At 39.1% G+C, this 8,117-nt stretch overlaps 1 pseudogene; it reads left to right on the top strand.

Moving 5' to 3' along the window:
* Positions 1–4,095: 4,095 nt before the first annotated feature.
* On the top strand, positions 4,096–4,859 carry LOC114617795 (annotated as a pseudogene).
* The last annotated feature ends 3,258 nt before the right edge of the window (positions 4,860–8,117 follow it).

Raw genomic sequence — 8,117 nt, 5'->3', positions numbered from 1 at the left:
TGGATGTCTAATTAAAATAATGTCCCATACCTATTATTGTGTCTATGACTAACCAAGAAAGCCCACTTCTAAGATTGTGATACTGTATTCAGATTGTGTCTTTAATTTCCTGGGATATGAATATATAAATATCAAAAAAAATGAAAATCAGTCTTTGTTCAAACAAACTACAGGAAAGAATGTATCAACATTCACATTACCGTATAATATTAAAATTACTGTACGATCCAGTAAAAGAGAGGACCTGACCTACTCCATTTTAGTACATTTTAGTACAAGCAGCCATGTTAAGTCTTGAGTTTCGGTTTCCCAAAGAAACAGGTAGAGCTTCTCAGGAGAGCCACAGACAATGGGTTCTTAGTCAATAGCAGCCTGACATTTGGTCAAGAGAGAGGGCTAGCCTGGAGCTGAGTCAGTTCCTGAGACATCCAGACAGATAATGAGACCTGAATTAGGACAATTCCTTCTCTAAGGCCTGACCAAAATTGGTGAAATTAATATAACAACCAATCAGAAATTGTACTGATGTAACTGCCTCATGCCTAGCCAATTATATTAGAGATTACCTAATCCTTCCAGAAAATCCCCCTAGCCCTGCATAATAGGGGCATACAAGCAGGTCTCCTCATCACCTTTTTGATGAATTGTTGACCCATGCATGCTGGTTCTTTCTAGAGAATGAACATTCTTTGTCTTTGTATACCATTTGAGTCTGAAGGCTTCCTTCAGTGATTCTTAGATCCTAACATAATGAAGTAATAAGCAACATATAAAAAATGAGTTTTAAAGAGGGGACCCAGAAAGTAATTGCTGAATGCAGGTTGGTATATAGAACATGATGACTGGTGTCATACTTTTCATCATTTTCCTTTAAAATTTCTCTTCATCTATTTTTTCACTGATATTTATATTCATACCCAGATTATACTGATAATTTGTATCATTTCTTTGTAGGACATTATACCACTTTGCCCCATGCATCCAAAATAAGAGATTCCGAATGAAGCAGTCTTGATGTGGAGACATAAATGTGTTACTCTTATGGAGTTACTCTTAGGCCTTGGGGATGTTCACTACCTTCACAGTCATCTCATCTCTGAAACTGTATAAAAGTCTCATGACTTCCTGAAGATGAAATCTGAACACTAGACAATATGCTCTAAATTATAGACTATGCAGCAGACATTAGTTACTATTTTTAACTAATTTTTTGGTAATTTCATATATGTACAAAGAATATTTATATCATATGTACCTTCTACCTTACTTCAACTCCTCCTGGATGACCCCTCAAATATTACTCCTAACTTTATGTTCATATACAAGTATATACTGATTCTAATTATGATTTTTTGTCTGTTCAAGAATATAGGGCCACCCACTGGAGCACTGGTAACACACTGTGGCCACACCCCTGAAGAAAACTGACACTCTCTCCTGATAAACCATCAATTACCAATAGCTCCAGAGCTAACAGGAGCCTCAGAAGCTGACAAGATCCAGCTTCAGTGTAAAGAAGGTCCTGAGAAATTCAGGAATGGGAGCACCGTTAATCTAATAGTGACTTGGAGTCAGTAGTGGATGCAAGCTGCCAATTCTGTTCCCGAGGATTCTCATCATTCTTCCTTCTTCTCCTTTCTTCCTTCTCATTCTTTCACTTTGTCCCATCTCATTCTTTAGCTTTCTCTCCTTTCATTCTTTTGTCTTTCCCTTCTCATTCTTGTACTTTCTCCCTTCGCCTCATTTTTCAACATTGTTGCTTTTCATGCCTTTGTCTTCTCTCTTTTCATTTTTTAACCTTCTCACTTCTTATTCGTTAGCTTTATCCCCTTTCATTCTTTTACCTTCTTTCCACTCTTGCTTTCTGTCTTCCCATTCTTTTTCCTTCACCCTTCTCACACTGTTGCCTTCTTGTCTTTCATTTTTTAGCCTTTTCCTTCTTCTCATTTTTTCCTTCTCACTTATCATCTTTTTTCTTTCTTTTCCTAGTCATGCCTTTTCTTCTTGATATCACTTTGACTCTATCCTTGATGTCCTCAAGTTTAAGCTGGCTAACTAATGCAGCAGGAATTGGATGGGAAGGTTCGTGTATCTCCTCATAATACTAAATTCAAGGCCAACTATGGCTATGAACTACTTCTAAAAAGGACCATGTAAGCTTTTATGGCCTCTGTGGTTCTGTTGTATAAATCTTTTTAAATGGCCATAAAGATGAAATGGAAGGCCTGCCCCTTTTTCTCCACAGCCTCATGACCATCTCCATTCCTCATTTTTAAGAACCACACCTGTGTAGCAGCATAATTCCCCCACAAGTTGGAAGGAGCTAAGGTGGGAGGAGTAATGAGAGGAAGAGGAGAAGGAAGGGGGGAGCTAGAGGCAGAGACGTAGGAGGATGGAGAGCCACGCATGTATGGAGAGCAGTCCTAGGTAACAACTTTATCTAGGTTAGATAATTGAGAAACACCTCCAATTGTGTGGGCATCTTGCTATTTGAGCATTACCAAATATATAAAGCTATTGGTTAATCTTTAATCATTAGAGTCTCATTTTTACCGGGTACCGCATGGATGGCAGGTTGGTCTAGGCCCAGCCCAGCCATGTGGAGACAGCATGGAAGATTGGTAGAGTCATCTCCCACGCTGGCATCTCGTGGGTGGTTTCTGGCTGGCTGCTTCTATCTCTGGCCGCTTCCAGTTGTGGAGCACTTAGCTTCAGGCCACAGAGCATGGCGGCTTGAAACATGCAGAGCCACCAAAGCTTAAATGATCGGTCTGTGCAACCCCATTTTTGAATAATTACTGCAACACATCTGTTTCTTTTATTATGACATGATTAGCTCTGACTAATGGGGAAAGTGTTTTTCACAGAAAAAGAGATTGAACGTAAAACAGAAGAGACAGTAGATAAATTTCAGGCCAACAGCGTGCATCAGCACACATGGGGATCATGGGGATCAACAGCCTGGCAATACTCCAGGAGCAGAAACTATGGTACACCTACCCATGTGCTACCAAGCCAGGCTCAGAGAGAGGCCCCTTTCTTATAGGCTTCTCCTTACAGGAATTAGTGTTGAGTGGCTTGATCTGGTGAAAGTCTTATACAGGCAACCATAGCTACTGAAAGCTATGCCTCGAAATTCTAGCCCAATTCTACCAGGATATTATTTTAATGTCTTACAAATAGAGAAATCAGTTTCTTTCTAAAATAAATGTTCCTTGATTTTGACATTCCTTTAATGGTTAACTCCTCAAAAGATAATACTAGGAAATTCTTTTATAGTCCTTTATGGTTTGTGACATGAATAAGAAGCAGAGTAGAAGAAATAGATACTCTAAAGTGAATGGAGAGAGTAAATGTGAAACACCGTGTGAATTTTATATCTTATAATCCAGGTATCTATGCCTGATGACTGCAAAGAGATTTTATGGATTCAGACAATTCATGTTGGGGAGTCTCTGAAAAACAACAGGGTCAGCAGAATAGTGATCCATGTGAAGCAAGAAAGAAGTCTAGTTCAACTTGATTAAGTACCTTGTTGGTTAAAACATCTAGAGTCTGACCCTCCACAGTTAATCTTAGGCATATTTAAGAACAGATAATGTTTTGGAAAAATCACTTTTCCTTATTATAATTTATTCAATCTTATGTGTGCAACAAAGTTTAAGCCATGATTATATTAAAACTGTTTGTCAAGTTTATATGACCTCTTCCATAAAGATGGATTCTATTGACTGAAAAACAATGTTCAAGATAAAGGTCTAGGAGGAAAAATCTCTGGGATAAACATTAAAGTCTGGGGCAGTCAGTAGTGTCCTGGTCCTGCAAATAGTACAGTTCCAATCGATTAAATACGTCCATTTCCATTCTTCTGAGAGGAAGAAGACAGGTTCTAGATCTCTTCTGTTTTAAGGACAGCTGTGCTTCTTAACATTCCTAGTTTTCCTAGTGGTTATCTGTGGGTACAAGGCCCTCATGTCCTGTACAAATTCATGTTGCCAGAGTGTGGATCATTAATGTATTCGATGTCTAGATTCATGGCAGGTTGTCTTTTAGACTCAAGAGTAGAGATTTTGGCTGCATTCTCTGCCCGTCGCCATGGCTGCCTACAAGCTGGTGCTGATCTGGCATGGCGAGAGTGCCTGGAACATGGAGAACCGCTTCAGTGGCTTCTAAGACTCTGATCTGAGCCCAGAGGGCCACGAGGAAGCAAAGCACAGTGGGCAGTCTTTGTGAAATGCTGGCTATGAATTTGACATCTGCTTCACCTCTGTGCAGAAGACAGCAATCTGGACCCTCTGGACAGTCCTGAATGCCATTGACAAGATGTGGTTGCCAGTGGTCAGGACTTGGCACCTCAATGAGAGACACTATGGGGGGTCTAACAGGTCTCAATAAAGCAGAATCTGCTGATAAATATGGTGAGGCACAGGTAAAGATCTGAAGACTATCTTACAATGTCCCACTGATTCCCGTGGAGCCTGATTATCCATTCTACAGCAACATCCGCAAAGATCGCAGATATGCAGACCTTACTGAGGACCAGCTACCTCCTGTGAGAGCCCGAATGATACTATTGCCAGAGTAATGTCCTTCTGGAATAAAGAAATTGTCCCCCAGATCTAGGATGGGAAAGGGTCTTGATTGCCGCCCATGGCAACAGCATTAGGGGCATTGTCAAGCATCTGGAAGGTCTCTCAGAAGAGGCCATCCTGGAGCTGAACCTGCCCACAGATATTCCCATCGTCTATGAATTGAACAAGAAGTTAAAGCCCATCAAGCCCATGCAGTTCCTGGGGAATGATAAGACCATACATAAAGCCGTGGAAGCTGTGGCTGCTCAGGGCAAGGTGAAGAAATGAAGACGAGGAGGCAGACTCCTATCCCGACATCCTACCTGTTCTGCCTCCTGCACCCTCCCCAGTGCCTGCCACACTGACTATGTCTTCAGGATCTTAGGTTTAAGTTGTAGCTGGAGATGGGGACCTGTGGCTCCCATTTTCATTTTAGTATTTTATGCCCTGCAGCCACTCCCTTCATAGCATCTAGCCAGGATAACACCTCTGGGGGGCAGGTCCTTGGTCCACATCCATCCCTGTACAAAGAGATTTGAGAGATAGTAATTATAGTTTTTCTTAGTTCTTTGTTTACTAAGGGACTGCTTAGGAAGAAGTAAGGGAGGAACTGTACTGTGGTATGACCAATGAGGAGAAGCTGAGGTCCAGTTTTGTCCCTGTCACCTGTTCTGCACTTTTCCTGAAATTAGGTAACTGGGCGCCCAGTCATTCCAGTGGAGAGTGAAAGTAACCTCATGGTGACTTAAAAGATCCTACTTTCTCTCTGACCCTAAAAGCTGGCCCTAGAGGGTTGGGATCAATCTTGTCAAGTCTACGTGTTACATTGACTTTAAAAAAAAAAAAAAAAGAATATATACACATATCAGCACACAAAAGAAAATCTGAGGTTGCTAGTGGCAGTTGAAACAGTCCTACGTGGTCACTAGAAAATAAGCCATTTCTTATATCAGATGGGATAAACACCTCGTACTTCCTGCTGTGTTTGGATCCCTTTGCATTGTTTTGTATAGGTGAAGAACCCCTTAATTGTGTCCAAGTTTTTGTCTTTCACTGTCTGAATCATGTTCCAGTTGCTTGACCCTACAGTGTGGGTTCAGAACTTGTTTGGGTGTAACAACTAAGTCTCTTTCCAGATCAATATAATAAAGGAGTGATGTGCGATTAAAAAATAAAGAGTAGAGATTTTAATAAATTCCATATAACAGTAGACTTTCTTCAAGTGGAAAAAAAACAGTTGACAAATATATTCACGATCTGTACCTTTTCCACCAAAGCTACACAACTCATCAAAGAATAAAGTGCCTTAAAAATGTTAGCTGAGTGTTTACATTGTACTCCATGCCAGGCCCTTGGGACATGCAGTATTTTGATATCATATAATGGAAAACTATATTTTGATTCCCTAAGAAATTTTTGATAAATTTATCCTTCTTGAGACACGGATCGTGGTTTGCCTGTGTTAAAAAATAAAAAGACATTGTTGTTTATGGGTACAAGATTTCTGAGCTCTGTCATAGATCTTTCTCTTTCCTTCCATCCTGTTTTCAAGTTGTCTTCCTTTTAAACTGACACTTTACACCTGTCTTTCCCACTTCTCTCTATTTCTCTATTTTCTTTCTAATGTCATATAGATCCATAAATTTCTATGAACCTTGAAATAATAACAAGATTTACTAGACAAATCTATTTTTATTGCACAAGTCTGGTTTGAAAGATCTAAAGATCTTTCTAATTTAATCAGACCATGACCGTCTTAGTTATGATTTCCATTGCTGTGGAGAGACAACACAATCAAGGCAATTCTTTCAAAGGCAAGCATTTAATTGGAGCTGGCTTACAGTTTCAGAGGTTTAGTCTATTACTATCATGGTAGGAAGCATGGCATTATACAGGCATATTTGGTGCTGGAGAAGCCAAGAGTTCTACATCTTGATCTAAAGGTAGGCAGAAGACTATCTCTTCTGCACTGGGAGAGGCTTGAGCTTTGGAGCCTTAATGCCTATCCCCACAGTGACATACTTCCTCTAACAAGGCTACAGTTCCTCCAATAAGGTCCCATTTCTTTATAGTGCCACTTCCCATGGGCCAAGTGTATCCATACCACCACAATGTAATAATTTGCTTTCAATTTTCCTGTTAAGTAACCTATAAATTATGCAGTTTCTTTTTGTTTGCAATAGCTAGGCAACTCTGGTATGCATTCAGTTTCTAATATTGTAATTTTATGTTTGATTTACAAGCATTTATTGATGCATCCAGAGGAGAATTTAAAAAAAAAACTTCACGTTTACCAATTAGATATTTAGGATTGGTTATACAAAAAATTTACTCCCGGTAGAAATATGGGTACATGAGTAGGTTAAGATGATAAAAAAAACCATAATTTTATATTTCTGAGCAATTGGTAAAAAAAAAAAGTTTATACTTTTGAAGTTATCTTTATAGCAAACTTATGTGACAGAATCTAGTAGACCACTTCAAAGCTGATAAAAATCAGCCCATAGAAACAGGATATACTCTTAGGCAGATGTACTTGCTAACATATTAAGTAGGAGCTAGAATGTGCATCAAATTTCAGGACCAATGTATGCTTCACTGTTATTAGAGCAACTAAACATTAACAACACATGCAAATGTCACACACATTGAGTCAGGAAAAATTATTTTCATGTTGTTTATTTTAATTACTTTTGCTTTATCTTAGGGGTTTTTCTATCAAACGGGCATGGTTATTACCTCATTTAACAGTAAATGACATAAGCATGCTAAGATTATTTAACATTAGGCCATCAGTAAGGATCAGCTCTATTTTTAAGTATGACACCTCTTTCTCACTTTCTGATCCTCTTTCTACAGATAAGTGTAGCACAATTAGTTTATGTAAGTATGACCAGAGTAACTTTACTGTAGTTGTGACTTCAAAATTAAATATTAAGAGCTCTTTTTTTTTTACTTCACAGTTATATCACTTGTAAAGGATATTCAAAAGAGTATGTTTGATGTATCATTGGAAGTCATATTTTCAACTTTTCACTTGTACATCTAGCAAGTGTTTCATTGTATGTTTGCAGCTCAAGAGGAGCTCAAGAAAGGTGGGCTTTACAACCTCTTCCTTTGTTTCAACTCTTCACACACTAATAAGTGTCCACAAAGTAGAGGTGTAATTCTGATTAAGTGATGTATCTGTTTCTGAACATATGACATTTGATAAGCCACTAAAGATCTTCCAGTTTTGCTTTTATGGCTAAAAAGAACACACATATATTCACTGATAAGAAGGTGTTAGGCAAAGATCGTGGAATACCCATGGTACAACTCACAGACCACATGAAACTCAAGATGAAGGAAGACAAAACAGTGGATGCTTCAGTTCTACTTAGAAGGGGGAACAAAATAATCAAGGGAAGTAAAAGGTGGGAGGGACTTGGGAGGAAGAGAATGACAGAGGGCAAAAAGAGGGGAAGAGTCAGATATGAGAAGTGATGGAGGAAATGTACAGAGGTATGGGAAATTGAACAAAAGCGTGTAGCAATGGGAGATGGA

Source organism: Grammomys surdaster, unplaced genomic scaffold (assembly GCF_004785775.1).
Source record: "Grammomys surdaster isolate TR1022 unplaced genomic scaffold, NIH_TR_1.0 138, whole genome shotgun sequence".
NCBI lineage: Eukaryota > Metazoa > Chordata > Mammalia > Rodentia > Muridae > Grammomys > Grammomys surdaster.
Note: the sequence above shows the minus strand (reverse complement) of the source record. Positions and strands in the feature narration are given on the sequence as shown.